The sequence below is a fragment of the Hyperolius riggenbachi genome, chromosome 8, assembly GCF_040937935.1.
Source record: "Hyperolius riggenbachi isolate aHypRig1 chromosome 8, aHypRig1.pri, whole genome shotgun sequence".
Classification (NCBI taxonomy): Eukaryota; Metazoa; Chordata; class Amphibia; order Anura; family Hyperoliidae; genus Hyperolius; species Hyperolius riggenbachi.
Window position 1 is genome coordinate 207,623,146 of NC_090653.1, and position 17,120 is coordinate 207,640,265.

The 17,120-nt window shown below is 42.8% G+C and overlaps 1 protein-coding gene and 1 long non-coding RNA gene across 11 annotated transcripts in view; one reads left to right on the plus strand and one right to left on the minus strand.

The window, feature by feature from the left end:
* NR6A1 (nuclear receptor subfamily 6 group A member 1) overlaps window positions 1–17,120 on the plus strand; it is a 592,176-nt gene that overhangs the window by 226,186 nt on the left and 348,870 nt on the right. The window lies entirely within an intron of this gene.
* Window positions 1–17,120, minus strand: part of LOC137527567 (uncharacterized) — a 64,144-nt gene that overhangs the window by 38,366 nt on the left and 8,658 nt on the right. The window contains exons 2-3 of the long non-coding RNA XR_011023182.1: window positions 16,504–16,599; window positions 16,104–16,209 (exon numbers count right to left, since the gene is read on the minus strand). This is a non-coding gene — a long non-coding RNA (uncharacterized lncRNA). The remainder of the gene's footprint in view (window positions 1–16,103; window positions 16,210–16,503; window positions 16,600–17,120) is intronic.

The following is a 17,120-nucleotide window of genomic DNA, read 5'->3' on the forward strand; positions in this document are numbered from 1 at the left end:
TTTCACCACAATTCTATTTCAAATGATAGGGAGAGAATTTTCAAAATGCTGGCAAAAAATGCTGCCCGTGGGATTAACACACCTTTAGAACTTTTTAAACAGTTTTTTTTTCATCTAAATACAGGCTGTGTCTGAATGAGGGTTGTTATACAGGTAGTCCTCGGTTAATGAACGAGATGGGGACTGTAGGTTCGTTCTTAACCTGAATCTGTTCTTAAGTCAGAACATTGTGCCATCTCTGTCCCCTGTACCCCTGTACCTCCTCTGTGTCACTTCTGCCCTTTGTACCTGTTTATACAAGTTTAAAAGCCATTTTTTCTTTAATTGTTTTCAAAAACTACAAGTCCGATTTGAATTTTTTTTTTGGGGGGGAGGGGCTCTTGTTGCCATGGAAACAGAGAATCCATGCCGTTCGTATCGGCGGGTCGTTCGTAAGTCGGGCGTTCTTAAGTCAAGGACTACCTGTATAGCATAATGTTTTAGCCTGCAAGCCTGAAGTTTAGAATACAGTTTTGGCCTTGATTGTATCATGCCTTTAGCTGTAAAACCCAGCATAAAAACATCACTGTAACATTACTATATCCTTGCAAGTTAATCAGATATTCATAATCACTAGAATGCATAAAATCCCGATTAGATATATTTATCAAAATGATGTACAGTAAAGTAAATTGTTCTAATTTAAAAAAATAAATACATCTGCTTAGTCCATTAACGTGTACGAGAGCAGATCCAGGGATTCGGTCTTGTTCTTCTCAATGTACATTGTTAGAATTCACGTTGTTACTCATATTCCATTATGTATCTCAGTAATGTGTGCCTCATCGCAATGATAATTTATCAGGCCATCTGCTCTTCCAGACTCAGAGCATCCCTTAAATAGGTGGCATATTTGTGCCCCTGGAATTGCTGGGAATGTGATGTGTCGTGCAAATGTGTGTGCAGTAATGTAACCCCTCTTCCTAGCAGATGTCATGCCTCCCGCATGTGAGTGGGAGACCACATATTTCAGAGTCTCCTCAAGTATGCAGGGGTGAAGGGGAGAGGCAATGGAGGCTCAGCAGGGTTCTATCTGCACCACGATGAGGAATATCACACAGCCCCTAAAACTACCTACCGGTAGATCCTGTTTTCCCAAATATCTAGCCTGTAATACGTTTGGGCCTACACCTTTTGAGGGGTCATATTAGGGGGAAAGGCTATGAGGTTGGTTAGAAAAACCCATGGCGACTTCTTCTGCTTGTACTGTGGTAATGGCCCTCAAAATTTTAGCTTGCATTGGTGGTGTGGTGGGATTGGGGCTGAAGACTTACTTATTTCAGGCCCTCAATTTGTTTGTAAATGCATTTTAATGGTGGCCGAGAATTAGAGCCTCAGTGTCTTCTCTTAGCTACCTGTCCTTTCCGTATAACTAATGCTGGATACACACCATGCGTTTCCGCGTCGAATGCGTCCGTCGATACGTGTCGATTTGATTATTTCCGAGCATTTCCCGAACGCATTTCGATGATTTTTATGTCGATTGCCATGTAAAGTATGGCAAATCGACCTAACGATCCATCGAAGCTTGAATCGGACATGTCGGAAATAATCGAATCGATGCGTATCGACGGACGCATCGAACGCGGAAACGCATGGTGTGTATCCAGCATTACAGGAGGCTTAGCTTTGTATTACAGCTGGCTGAGGGATTTCCACTGTGAGGGGGAACAGGACTAGATTGTGGTGGCTTATCCAACTGCTCTATAATTTCTGTTCTTAAAGGGAGTCTGAAGCCTAATACAAATAAAAAAGAAGCCTAAGGAGAGGGAAGGCTCTGGGTCCTATACAGCCTTCCCCTTCCTCTCACATCCGCTCGTTCCAGCACTGGCTCCCCTGTTCAAAACCTTCGACCCCGGTAGGCTTCGTAAGTCTTTTGGAGCCTGAGTGCTCCCGAAGAGGGAGTCTCCGTACTGTGCAAGTGCGCTAGAATACATGATCGCGCATGCGCAGTACAGAGCTTCCCGTCTTCGGGAGCATTCCGGCTACTGAAGACTTCCGAAGCCTCCCACAGTGGCAGAGAGCTGTCTCTGACCCATCGGTCAGAGACTGCTAATAGGGGACACAGCTAATGGGAAGGCTGAATAGGACCCAGAGCCTTCCCTCTCCTTAGGTGAGTTTTTTTTTTGCTTCAGACTTGCCTTGTACACACACTAGACGGTTCTTCGCTGAGGTGTCTGGCTAGGGAGGACTCTGCTGAGAATCTAGTATGTGTACAGTTGCCTCCATGTGTTGCCGGAGATGCTAATTGCCTCTGCCACGCACATTGTTCTTTTCCTTACCCCTTCTGCTTTAGGCCGCACTGTGATGCGCCACAGCATCATCTCTCTTTCCACCTGCTAACAATAGACCACAATGCAAGGCTACAGGCCTACAGTTTGTACAGCATTCGACCCCACACTATCGCTCAAGGGATCTCAATCCCTGTGAGCAGCAATCTTGATGCATTTCTGCAATCTTTTAGTCTTAAGGTGCCCACTAATGATACAATCTTAATTGTACAATCGTACAACTTCTATGTAATACGGCAACCTAAACTATACATGCAAAGTATATTCACTCAGTTCTCCCTTCTACTACATAGATTTGGTAAGATTTTACAATCAGGATTGTATCATTAGTGGGCACATTTAATGTGGCTGTACACTATGCAGTCTAATCATTAAAATAGAACATTTGGTAAAGCAATTGAAAGTATGAGCAATTCAATGACTGTACAGGTAAATACAGAGTTCTTCTCGACTGAAATAGAAAAATACCTAATTCATTAATTCTCTTCAGAAGATCAGTAAAAGTTGTAAACATTCAATTAGAATTGATAGTTTGAGTGATTGTAATAGAGTTGAATTATATAGTAAAGAGCAGTGCAATTTTCTTTAGATGTGTATGCTAATCCCCTCAAAATCAGTTGGTATACTCCCCTACACATCTCCTTTCATTAGCAAATTTGATTGACCATCTTGGCCGATCATACAATCATATTAGATCCTCAGATCCAGACAGAAGTTATCGATCAGTTTTGAGTACGACAAAAGATTCAGAGCTTTTTCACACTGGAAATAGTCATTCAGGGAACAAGAATCGCTCCTGAAATGCTGTATACAGCACTTTTGGAATCGCTAGCGCAGTACAATTGCAGAAAAATCGCTGCTAGTGTTTAACCGCCTGTAGACAAACCTGTTAAACTTGTCTAAATTTGATAATTTCATCTAAAATTGATCATTCATCTAAAAAGGAATGCACCTTTATAAATGAGAAGAAATTCTGCATCGTACTGAGGGAAGAGGAAACGTACAAATAGCGACCCAATATGTCACTTTCTGCCACCAAATGAGATGAATATGATACCCTATGAACTGTATACCCCTTATATGCCCCCTATACCCTCCTCACCCCTATGGACTGTATACCTTATCTCCCTATACTCTCACCTCAGTCTCTCACAAATCAGGTCTCTCTTGCTTTCCGACGTTAAAAAAAAAAAAAAAGCATGCTACAATGGACACCAGTGCATACATAAACTTATATGGGCTGACACAGCAGGCCACACATCGGATCTGCTGTGACTGGCAGGGCAGCCATCGGGGGAAGACAACGGACACTGCAGTGAGGGGCCCAGGGCTTCGGAGGGCCCTGCACCCCCCCCCCCCAGAGCGCTGGAAGGGCCGCATGTGCTGGCTGCAGGCCTGTGGCTCACTAACCGGCACACCACGTTCCAGCACTGAGAGAAGAGTGACATCAGCGCTTGAACGTGGGGAGCAGAAAAGTGAGCCTACTACAGCGGACTTCCTGTACTGGGGCACCACCTATATCTGGCTACAGTCTACCTATACTGGTCCACCACGTATACCTGGCTACCTATACTGGGGCTGGAACCACCTATACCTAGCTACCTATGCTGGGGCACCACCTATACCTGGCTACCTATACTGGGGCACCACCTATACTTTGCTACCTTTCCTGAGGGCACCACCTTTACCTGGCTACCTATACTTAGTTACTTATACTGGGGTGCCTATAGCTTGCTACCTATATTGGGGCACCTGTACCTGGCTAACCTATACTGGTGCACCACCCATACCATGATACCTATATTGGGGGCAACTAGACCAGGCTATCTATACTGGGGCACCACCAATAGTTGAATACGTAAACTGGAGCACCTGTATCTTGCTGGCCTATACTGGGGCACCAGCTATACCAGGCTACCTATACTTGGGGCATCTGCACCAAGCTACCTATACTGGGGCACTACCTATAGCTGGCTACCTATACTGGGGGCACCTATACCTGGCTAGGGCAGGGGGATGAGCTGAGACAAAAGGGGACAAGAGGTAACACGGGAGATAAAAGATGCACAGGGGGAATAGAGACGGACAAAAGAGGCACAGGGAGAAAAGAGATGCGACGGGAACATGAGGTCACACAGAGGGACACAAAAGAGGCACAAACTGAGGTAAGACAGAGGGGGACAAAAGAGGCACAGGAAGAAAAGAGGGGGACAAAAGAGAAGGGATAAAGGATAAGAACAGACCTACAAGTCCCTATCTCATTTGTTAACCGGAGACTACCTGCATTTTGTGAGTACTTGGCTCCACCCACAACATGCCATGACCACATGCTGTGCATGTCGCTTTCTTCAGTGTCAGAGCCATGCACATTTTTAGCCACAGCGCACTTCGTGCACAGACACGGGGGTGAGGTGGCTAGTGGGCGGGCCCAGGATGGGGGGGCCCAGGATGGGGGGGGGGGGCAGGCCTGATGATGTGTGAGGGGTCCCAAAATTTCTGATGATAGTTTGCACCCAGCCTCAGCGATCTGTGAACCTGGGCTGGATTTACTAGGAATTACTTGATAGGAGATAGTAGAAGTTTGTAAATGTTGCCTGGTTCATTCTGCACTTTTGGGGATGTTTATCAAAGCATTTACGTCAAATTACAAGTGCTTAGCCATTTCAACTCAAGTGCAAGTTGTGCATCCCCTGATGTGTGATGGATTCACCTTGACTTTACAAGGGATGCAGAGGCGCCTCTAGATGTTTACTGCCTGAGGCATGCTTTAAGATTCCCATCCCCCAACCCTCCTCCTAGACTAGCGCAAGCTTTAAATTGATGCCCTCCTTCCCCAAACGCATACACTAGACTGGTCTGAGCAAGCTGAAGGTACTTCAAATAGTAAATGTCTGGCCCAAACCTAAACATATGGATCAGGAGAACTATTCATACTTATCACGTTTCCCCCAATATCAAAAAATCACAAAGGCCTGCAGCAGAGAGGCTGAACTTGCCCGACAACCATGCAGTTTAGTTATCTGTAGAAAAGGGGCTTTAATCAAACACTGTTGTTGATGGTCAGCTGTAGTTGGATGGTGTAATTGGGTGGCTGGATGGTGTAATGGTTAAGGGCTCTGCCTCTGACACAGGAGACCTGGGTTCGAATCTCGGCTCTGCCTGTTCAGTAAGCCAGCATCTATTCAGTAGGAGACCTTAGGCAAGTCTCCCTAACACTGCCACTGCCTATAGAGCGCGTCCTAGTGGCTGCAGCTCTGGCGCTTTGAGTCCGCCAGGAGAAAAGCGCGATATAAATGTTCTGTGTTTGTTGTTAGTTTATTGCTTCACCATTGTGCTAGAATCACATTATTTACAGCATGATACAGATTTGTTGCCGGGAACTGGAAGTTGTGTTGCATACATTGTGTGATTACCTGTAGATTGGATAAATCTGTAAATATCTAAATCAATGTTTTGCAGTTCCACAATTGAATGATTCACTTGTGATGGAATTTTTCCCATAATGTAATATTATTGAGAGCGATCAGATCAACCGTGGACAGCTTTTGGGTCAATAAGAAATCATCACTGTATCTGATTATATAGAAATGTATATTAGAGGAGATATACATTTGTATTGTATATTGTGTTTTTAGAATGTTGTAGGGCTTCAGGGTGACTCTGGATACCGTTATATAGCAGCAAAAGAGGTCCATTGCTTATAAGTTATAATATAAATGTAAAAGTTCCAAATAACCATGTAACTTAAGGGAACCAATCACTTTCCTCCTTTTATTTCCAAGCATTCACGGAATAGGGAGTTGCAAATAAATGTTTAAAAATAACACATTCGGGTAGGATTCAAGGGCAATTGATGAATGGTGCCCGCTGGACAGCATGAAGGCCAAGTAGCTAGACTCATTGCTACGATGGTTTACTGTGCTCTAAACCCAGCCTAGGCATCATCTGTATGGAGTTTGTATGTTCTTCCCCATGTTTGAAATGGCTTTCTCCATGTGCACTGGAAGTGTTGACAACTCTCTGTAAGGTGCTGTGAATTATGTGTGAACATGACATAAATGTAACAATAACAGGCATATAGATCAGGGGTCCCCAAACGTTTTGGGTCGAGGGCCGGGTCAACATACTTCAGACTGCTGGGGGGCCGGAGTATACATAGAAGTCTTTGCGGTCCAGACAGTGATGCATACTAAGGTGACAACCTTCAGTCCAATTGGACAACAGTGTCACCTGATGTGGAATTTGATTGGAAACCAGAGAATTACTGCTTTTTGGCTTCATTCTATATGCGAACCACCAATATTTAAAGCTGTAGCTGACCGCATCTGTAATCTATTTTGTGTGTGTGTGGGGGGGGGGGGGGGGGGGGATCCTCAGGGGGCCACATTCGGCCCGCGGGCCTTAGTTTGAGGACCACTGATATAGATAGTCCACAGTCATGTGATTTACTGTCTCTCAGTGAATCCCACAGTCTAGTCACCATAGTCAGTCGATTGTCCCTATATGGTTTAAGGCTATTTTTTTATGTATCTATATTTTTGTTTATCTATGTTTGGGTGGGAAGGCAGTTAATGTATCAGGACGTTTTTGGGATGATATGGATTTGTTATGTAGGCCAAGGTGTATTATCTGTAATGCCCTTACATTATGCATTTCGTGACAGCTGAGACCACTGTGACCCAACACATTGCTGCCCCAAAGATGCAGAACATATATACAATATAAAATCACTACTCTCCAGGTATGTTCATGAACTCAAACTGATTCTGTCTAGAAAAAGGGTTGCTAGTGCCCCAGCCATCATTTATTTCATTTTATGATTACTTAACATATGCCTCGGGCAATCATGTAAATACAGTCCACTTCTTTCCCCAGCTGTACAGGTACTGCAAGCCAAGGACTCACTGGACTGATTTATTAAAGCGGATGTGCAGATAAGGATAATGAATTGAATATATATTCAAATCAAGCATCCAATCCAATCTTGTACAGTGGAATTTCGTAAAAAGAATTCTGGGCACATTGTTGAATATTTATTGTGATCGCAGCACTTAACAGCACGTTCGTTATCTTTAATAAATCACCTGCACTGATTAGTGAAGTCATACAAAGGCTGCAACAAGCAGAAGTCATGCTATATGGTTGCTATGAGTTTTTCTGCATCCAGATTTCTTTTTTATTTGTATTGGCGTATATACAGTGGCTGTATTAAAGTAGCTCCATACTGCATGCGAGAGAGGGTGTTCGCGCGTGCGCAGTATGGAGCGGTCCATCTTGTGCCCGAGTGCTCCCAAAGACTTTCCAAAGTTCCCTTCACCTGGACGAAGACCAATTTAGTCAAATACTGCTCCTGGGGACAGCACTGCACCGAAGGCACCGGGAGGGGAGAGGGAAGGCTCATTAGAACCCAGAGCATTCCCTCTCCTTTGGTAAATATCTGGTTTCTTTTTTTAACAAGCGGTTCCTATTCACTTTAATTTAAAGTGGACCTGAACTTTTGCATAGGACACAAAAGAAATGCAATCTGTGTGTTTTTGGAGAGAAGAGCCTGTATAATTCCCCCTCATCTTCAAGTAATCACAAGTGTAATTTAATCTCTCAGCTATATCTGCACAGAAATCTAGTAGTCCTCATAAGACACAGCAAATCTGTAAATGCAGAATGTTAAACCTTCGTCTGCTTCCATGAAAGCAGGAAGTAGATACACTGCAGATTTATTGCAGAAGTTCTGTAAGCTGTAACAAAGAAATGTTTTTCTTTAAAGGTTATTATGCTGTTGCTTATCTTTTAGAGCAGAGAGGAAGTTCCCTTTAAAGTTCAGGTCCCCTTTAAATCACAATTGGCTTATCAGTGACCATGTGGTAAGATACCAAGGTAGAGGTTATTTTCCTTGGGAAAGAAAACTGTTGGCGGTGAAAAAACAAAACTTTGAAAACCAACCTGTGATTTTACAACTTTTGGTAACCTTGTTCTAGGATGTGTTGTGTACAAACTGTACCTATCTTGTGCCATAGGCTTAGCTCAAAGGACAGTGGGTAGCCTGTAAGCATTTATGCTCAAGTCTAGAAACACTATTGCAATGCTAAATATTAAAACACCAATAGTAATCTGAAATGGAAATCCGAGCAAACATGAATGAAATAATAAAAAAAAAATAACAAAAAAATGACTTGTGGAAAGAATGGATAATGCTTCATGGCCCTTATTCAATTCACGTTTTTTTTCGTAGGTGATATTTTCACACCTTTTTCAATTGCAGAGTGCTAAAAAGTTAATTTAGGGCTCATTTCCACTATTGCGGTGTGGAATCGCCTGGATTCCACCGCTGATGAAATCGCATGCGGATGCGATTCCGCATGCGTTTTTGCTGCGAATTCGCATAGGTGAGGGTATATGCGATTTTAACCATGTCACTGCCTGTGTGAATTTACATTGGTACCTATGCGAATTTGCGGCAAAAAAAATGCATGGGGAAAACTCATGCGATTTCCCTATTAAATACATTGTGTGCGATTCGCCTGCATTCCACACGCAGGCGAATTCTGAGGGCTCTGCCGTGCAGAAAAATCCTGCACAGAAAAACGCACAGCAAAACTGACAAGTGGAAACAGGCCCAACCATTTGTATTGGCGGACAACGCATGCATGCGGATTCGCGATACTGGAAACGGGCCCTCAATCCATAAGATGAAAAATTATTTCCTAGGAGAAAAGTTTGGAGAAAAGGTAAATAATTGAACAAGGGCTCATGTACTTGGAAGTGATTTCATATCCATTTCCCTCAATGAAAGTGCATCCAGTGGATTTCAATGGTACTGTTCACATCACATTCATTTGAATGGTGAATTCAAAAAAATGGACACTACATTTGCAATTTCTCTATTTTTGGGGGGCATTCGTTTTCGAATGCGCACAGTATTCACAAAATTATACGCACCTCTTCCGAGGCAGGGGTGTTGCTTGAAAATGCTGCTCCGCTTTATTTTAACAACAATTATGCCTGAGATACTGAAGTGACAGCCTGCAGAATACAGTTACATCTGCCATTTTCTGTTCCCTTCTGGTCATTGTTTTTTTTTTTTTTTTTTTTTTTTTTTTTTTTGCAGTGCCACACTAAGCAAGATCATAGCATAACATTTTTGTCTGTGAAAGCTACTTAACTACTTTAATCTTGTCTAAAGGTACACTAAGATAAGAGCTGACCACCAGTAGAAGATAGTCTGGCGGCCATATTTAACTAGTGTTTCTTCATATACTACACAACCTTTTAGACAGATGTGCAGCAAAAGAACAAAGAGGATAATGTGTCAGCAGTTCCCCTGCCATGGAGGAGGTGAGTATAACTCATTCTCTCCACAGGTTTCTATTTTGTGCATGGAGCGTTGCTTCAATAGCATTAAATGTATGTTCTCTCTATTCAAAAGCAAGTTTCCCATGTATGTACAATGAGCACATATGAGAGCTGTAACAAAATAACAGATTAAAGTGAACCCAGCACTGTTTTTAGCACCCAAGGCATCTCAATAGTATATTAAAAATGTATGCCAAGAATTTAGCTCATTAAAAAAAACTTAAATTTTACATCTTCTTTTTACATTTAAAAGATTAGCAGAGGCCTTTATTACCCCACTTCCTAACCTACTTCTGAGGCCTGTCTGACTGCAGAAATTTCAGGCAGATAAGGACTGATGTAATTTTTTTATTGCACACACTAGCAGATAGCAAACAAAAGCTTTCATCAGCAGTCTGTGTGTGAGGATGTTGGGGAGAGATAGGACACTGTGCTTCAAAGAGTTTAGAGAAGCCACATATGCTATCTTCACACCTTCCCCTGGAAAAATAACGGACAGCTAGAAGGGGCGGGGGGAACATGGCAGCTATAGCTATTATGGCCCATACTCACAAGCTACTTATGTAGCTTGTCACTAGCACACGGGAACGTGTGCGCGACAGTTCGGCGACAGCTCGTTGCCAGGTCCCTCTGCATACACACCGCAGAAGAGGGATCAGTGATGCGACGGAAGCTGCCGCCGACGTACCTCCGCCTACCCCCCCCCCCACCCCCCCCCCCCGCTGGAAACTTTGCGATTAGGTTGCTGTCGCTAGTCCGCATACACACGCCTGCACCATACTGCACCAATCGCCTGGCGACAGCAGCGACAAGCGGCTGTTCGCGCGTGCCATACTCACGGGCGACCTGTCACCGCCACACGCGCGTGCCAAGTAGTTGAGGCGACAATTGTAGCCCGTGAGTATGGGCCATTAGAGACCGGGAAAAACTGCGGAAAAAAAAGTGGTGCTTGGTTTCCTTTAAGTACAGGCATAATTTTAACATTTGACCACAACCAGTAAACAAGTTTTAACTTTAACTAGTATATAGAACACATTAGGCGCCTTAACTTTTAACTTTTTCACACAACACACTAAGCCTTGAACACTACAAACTATTAGCTTTTTTAATACCTATATAAAAATGCCAGGTTGGCTACTCGTGTTCAGATGCAGTCACAGTCCATAACGGATTTGATGTTTGCCTGCTGATCAGCAAGCACTGTGTAGCTGTTACAATGTACTTCTGTTACCTCAAATGACTTTTCATTATGTGGTTTTCCGGACAGCGAGATTACAGATCAGCTTTGTCTTCTGTGCCATGAAAGGTTCACTTAGGACAACTGGCTGATCTTTAATTGTGTCCGCAATGTTAGTGACATCAGGCTTGAAGGTTTTTTAACGCTTGCAACATGGTTGAAGAATGTTTCAACTAGTGATAAATTATTTCCTAGTTTTGCACAAAGTAAATCTTATTCTTTGGATGGGACAAATGTCTGTTTACAAACTGGAATGATTAGTGTTCCTCAAGTGTGGGCCCAGCGTTGCTGTTTGGAAACATGCTGTAGAGTTTAGGACTTTAGTGCAGACAAGGATTATGGGAAACTGTCTTCACTCTAGTTTAGTACCAACTATTTACAGGAAACGCGACCAATGGCATGGCAAAACTATGTGTACAGGTCTATGTGGGGTCCATTGGACATATTGGAAAAGACCAAGGATGCCAGCAGTATAGGTGGGTTACATATGTAATTTGTAATAGTATTGGTGGGGCATACAGCACAACTGTGATGGTAACAAAGTATCTCACACAGTTCCAGATGTTGTTTCTCTCTTTACCTGAAAGAAGTCTGTGGACTAGCTATACTAAGATTAAATAAACATATATATATTTTTTTTTTACATTGAATCCATCCATTCCCTTGCCTACTTTCCTAAATATGGTCTCTAATCGTTTCTGCAAGAGTTTTCAATTCATGGGGGGGTTGTCTCTGGTATTAAGCATCTTTTTTCTTTTTCTCTTTGTAAATTTTCCAGACTTCTATTTTTAGAGCATTGGTAGTATTTTACATTTCCGCTTCCATCAAACTAACCAGAAATGTCTGAATAACAGAAAGGCATTATTAAAGGCTGCAGCCAGCGTGACAATATGGGCGTTGTTGATGCAATCGGAATGCGGTTGTACAAGCAGCGTGAAATGTTAGGGTTAATTCTCCCCGAATTACCTCTGTAACACTGCACAGACTGAGCTGTCTTTCCTCCTGTAGCAGACCTGCCATTGGGGCATTAAAAGCTGTAATTTCCTGTCGAGTGGGGGGGCCCCCTCCCTCCCATGTCTGTGGTGCTTTAAGCTTTGTGTCCTATAGATTGTGGCTGCATGCTAACAAATCTCTATTGTCCAGAGGATGGAGGGCTGGCGGGGTCTGAAGAATTGCTGTCTGGTTTCTATTCAAATCCAGGTAGCCGGATCTATGAAAGAGACTGTTCCAGTGGCTACGTGAGGGATGTTGGGCTTTGCAAATGACTAGAGCCCAGCCAGACTGTGCAGGGCATGTTAGCACAACCTGCATGCTGCTTAACCCTATCATGGAGCTATAGGTCTTACAGGCCACAGTGAGAAGTACACAATGCTGCAATAACAACTGTACATTCATAGCATTCATACACACACCAGAATAACAACATAGAAGGCTCTGCTCTTTTCAGAATCCTTACTTTAACAAAAAACCCAAAAGGCAAGAGCTTAAACCCCCCTGTAGTTTAATATCGCTACAATCTATGAAAACAGTAAACGCAAAAAAAGATTTAGGATTACATCCACAGAAGAAAATACATTTTACACTAATTGAGATCAAAATAAGCTACTATCTTTTTTGTATTGGTTTTATGTTTTGCAGAGTCAGATGATGTTCTGTATTACGGTATATATATTTTAATAGAACATTATGTCACCTGTCTGGACTTCAGAAGAAGCTCCGCACAGACAGACTGATCTGAAAGCTCTGCAGATATCGAATTGCAAGCTGTTTGTACAACATACTTCCTCATACTCATACATACAGCTCCTTTACAAGCAATATCTACCCATGCATTTGCACTTTTCCCCCCTTTGTACCCCATGTCCTTAATTGCCTCCCTACCGTAACCTTATGTGACATTCCAAAGCTGATGAAGACAACCACAGCATTCTTGGTTGCAAAGTTAAGACTCCCTATGCATGTTACCCCCACCCCCCTCACCCTCATAGTTAATGCGGGAACTTTGGGGTGCAGTTGTCACACGTCACCTTATCTGCAGGACTGATGGCTTACCTGTTGACTGTCCAGTCCCAAGAGCAGCAGCTATTCAGCCTGTTTACAAAAAGCACTGGTGTTCAGGAATCTACAGCATTGCCCTCTGTGTCCTGTAGACTCTCAAAGCAAGACATACACTCCTGCAGCCGTGTGTGTGGATCATTGTAGACAAAAGCAGGCGCGACTGGAGGGGAGGAGGATAGAAGAGGGGGGGCAGTGGGCAGGTTTAGGAACATTTCCTGTCACTTAGCACATTCCTCCTCACTTGGTCTGGGCTTTTTTTTTAGGGGGGGTTCATCTGGGCGAGGGGGCATCAGACACTGTATTATTTTACTCATTGTGGGATTTTAGTTTTTGCATTGGTTGCTGATTTGCTTTCTTTTGTGTGCTTTGATTACGCTCAATTTCCTGGGTTTGCAGGCAGCTGAGAAAATTAACCCTTCCGCTGCCGAGCCGGAATGGCAGAGCACGAGATCGCTAATGGGAGCAGCTGCTGGCAATGTTTATCAGATAGTCCTGAGAGACCACTTGTTCACATAAGATTGGTTCTGCAGTGCTAACATTTCTTGGCCATACCTGTCTGGCAAGGAGTTAGAGCACCTTAAATGAAATAAAATGGTCAAAGGTTACTCAGCTAAATGGTGCGAAGAGGAGAGTTGATGTGCTGTGCAACATTGCCCATAACAACTAATTGGATTTCAGTAAAAAGGTCCATGAAAGATGATTTGGATGCTGCAATGTGGTTTTTGCGTTATTGAACCAACCCATTAATAAAATACTAAAAATGTGCATAAATGTTGGTGACCAGCTGGACATACCAGCATGATTGCCTTGTGCATGAACATCTGTCCTGTTTATGCATTAGTGGCATATGACAAGACCCTTGATGTTACATTTTATATAGGGGGCACGGTTGTCATTCAAAACTTTTCTAACCTGTCCGATTCCTCTTTCCCCAAAATGTCCTCCTAGTCGGTGTACATAGGTGCCTGCAGACATGAGATCATCACCTCATTGTGCTTGTATCAGGTGGATCAGATAACCGTCCTCTCGCCTTGAATTTCAAATGTTTCTAAATCTTAATGTTAAAAACATTTGCCAAATTAGCATGTCAAATTAGAACTTGTCACTTTTTATGTCTGTGTTTTACTTTCATAGTTCCCCAAATTATCAGAGAAAAATTCCATACCTAATTGATTTTCAGTAACTCATGGCAACACAGCATCAATAATCGGCCCTCAGGTGGCTTACACATAGTGGCTAATAAATTGGTTTAGGTTTAAGTACACGAATGCGGTAATTTTCATCTGACAGGGATCAGTAGCAATCCTTGGGGGCAGCAGTTTGGGGCCCGATGCTGTACAGATGCATCGCTAGCCTTCAGGGTAGCAAGACGTTCTGTTGTTATAGAGGGGGGACGAACACTACCGAGTGGCTTTCCGCTGGGGGGAGCGGAGACAAAAACATTGTGATCAGGGCTACTCGGGTGTCTCTAAGGATCCGACAGACTGCATCCAGAGGAACAGAGGAACTGTCACGAAAATCTTAAAATTTAAAACACATACAAATAAGAAGTACGTTTCTCCCAGAGTAAAATGAACCAGAATTTACTTTTCTCCTATGTTGCTGTCACTTACAGTAGATAGTAGAAATCGGACATTACTGACAGGTTTTGGACTAGTTCATCTCTTCATGGGGGATTTGCAGCATGGCCTTTATTCTTTATAAAAACATTCCTTAAAAAAGATTAATACAAAAATGCTGGCCAGCCTCCCTGCTCGTTGCACGCTATTTTGGCAGTTGGACGGAGCAACTGCAATTTACTAAGTGCTTTTAAAAATAAAGAAAACCCTGAGAACCCCCCTATGAGAAGATGGGCTAGTCCAAAATCTGTCGGTAATGTCAGATTTCTACTACCTGCTGTAAGTGACAGCAGCATAGGAGAAAAGTAATTTATGGCTCATTTTACTCTGGAAGAAATGCACTTCTTATTTGTATGTGTCTTAAATTTTAAGATTTTCACGACAGTTCCTCTTTAAGCGACATTGGGTGGCAGTTGTGCACACAACCATTATTGGCCAAAGCGTTCATTATCGGCTGTTTCAGACGAATGTTTTCTAGTGTGTGTATGTACGTTTACTCGGATCAATAATAATTGCAACGTAAAATCAGTACCTGATGCCATGACATAGCCACTTGATTATGAAAATGCCATAGATAAACATACAGGGATGTGTGGGTTTTATTGGCATTTGTGTAAAATTTGCAACTGTTTGTATTAATTACCGCATCAAAGGTGGCGCAGGTGCCAATCAACAGATTTGATTGTGCCATCACCCATGTAAGTACTCGAGCTAGGTCTGCCAACCAACCTGAGTATATTGACCTTAAACTGATGAAAAATGAAACCATATTGATTGACACAAGTAACTACATTTTGCTCAGCTTATGCCTTAATAAAACAAATCTGTATCGTTTGAAGGAAAGTTTGAAAAGAAAAGGAAAACATTTTTTTTAAGCAGATTACATTATGTTTAAAACTGACATTTTGTTTTTGTTTACTTTTTTTAATACTTTGAAATGTTAAGATTGTCCTAAATTGACCTGAATCTGTGCCTCTCTTTCTAGCACTGCAGGTCAAGCACAGGAGAGGTTAAACTAATAACAGCGACTTTTTTTTTTCTCCTGCTGCACAAAAGCCGGTTGACCCCAGTGTGCAGACTTATCAGGACACACAAACTGTCTGGGTTTAGTTGGTTTGGCTTTGTCCCCCCCCCCCCCCCCTCCCCGTCTGGCTCAGACCCTCCCTGTCTAGTGCAACCAGCCCTGCGGCAAGCAGGGTATTCAGTTACATCTTCTCAGGACTCTTGCCCTTACCAACCTCAGCTTCATGCTCACTGTAACTTGTAATGTTTATAAATGTTACTTCTTTGTAATGGAACATTTTATACTTGAAGAACCTGAATTTTTGCTATAGAATAAATATTTTAGTGTTGGCTGTACATCCCTGCAGCAGATACATAAACTGAAGTAGAGCTGCCTTTGGAAGAACAAAGAAAGCACGTGCACTTAAGTCTGCATTTCCTCTCTGCACAAATTCCAACTCCCTCCGTCTTAATGTAGTTAACCCAGCAGAAAACAGTAATACTCACCCGACAGGAAGGGAATCCCCAGCAGTCTGCACGAGATGGAGACGCAAGGTCTTTCCCCAGCGTTCTAAATGGACCTGCAGCAGCAGATGTCTTCGACTGGACTGTGCTGGAATGAATAAGCTGATTCAGGATCACCTCAGACCTTTTGGAATGCCTACCAACTACACTATCTTTTCCTGTCTTCTGCACTTGCTTTGAACTATATACAACCCATTTGATGGACAGGAGCAAATGCAGTCATGTGCAGAACTGAAAAGCCAGCTATTTGTTGGCGTAGTCCTAGAAGGGAAATGCAGGCTTCTCATTGGCCAGCTAACCCTCTTGTTTTTTTTTCTCCCACCCCCCTCTCATCCTTTATTCCCATCACTGAAACATGACCCATTCAGAGAGTGCAGCTTACTTCCTTGCCTGTTTGGGTGTCTGCTCAGACTCCAGTTACAGCCTTAATTAAAAAGTATCGCTTCCTGTTGCAGGTTTACCAGGCCAGACATGACACCTGTACAAGAAAAAAACAGGGCTTAACCTTTACGGAGCCACAGGTCGCATTAGCTGTAATTAAGAAATGAAATATGTACACATCCTGTTCTCAGATTAACAACCACACTTGAAATGATTATTACGACCTTTATACCATTGTCTATAAGAATCTATCTTGTCCACAGTGACTGTTTTGAAAAAGGGTAATTATTCTTGAACTGAGTAATCGAAACGAGTACATGATCGGTCGTTAGATCTGCGCTAAGGAATCTGTAAGCAGAAGTATAATGATGATCAGACGTATCATAAGGCTCAGTTAATCATGTGCAATACATTTCTTTTTCCGTGTGAGCAATATTAGTATATTTGTACTTTACCTATTATTATTACTGTAGTATTATCTGTTTTGTTTTTTTTTTGGTTCTGACGAGCACTGACCCTCCTGCGCCAGTTGATTAAATAAAATGTGTGTCTTTTACTTCAGGCACAGATTGGTAGGGCTATCAGCGGGGCGTTTGTGGAAGAAGGGTCATGCTAAAC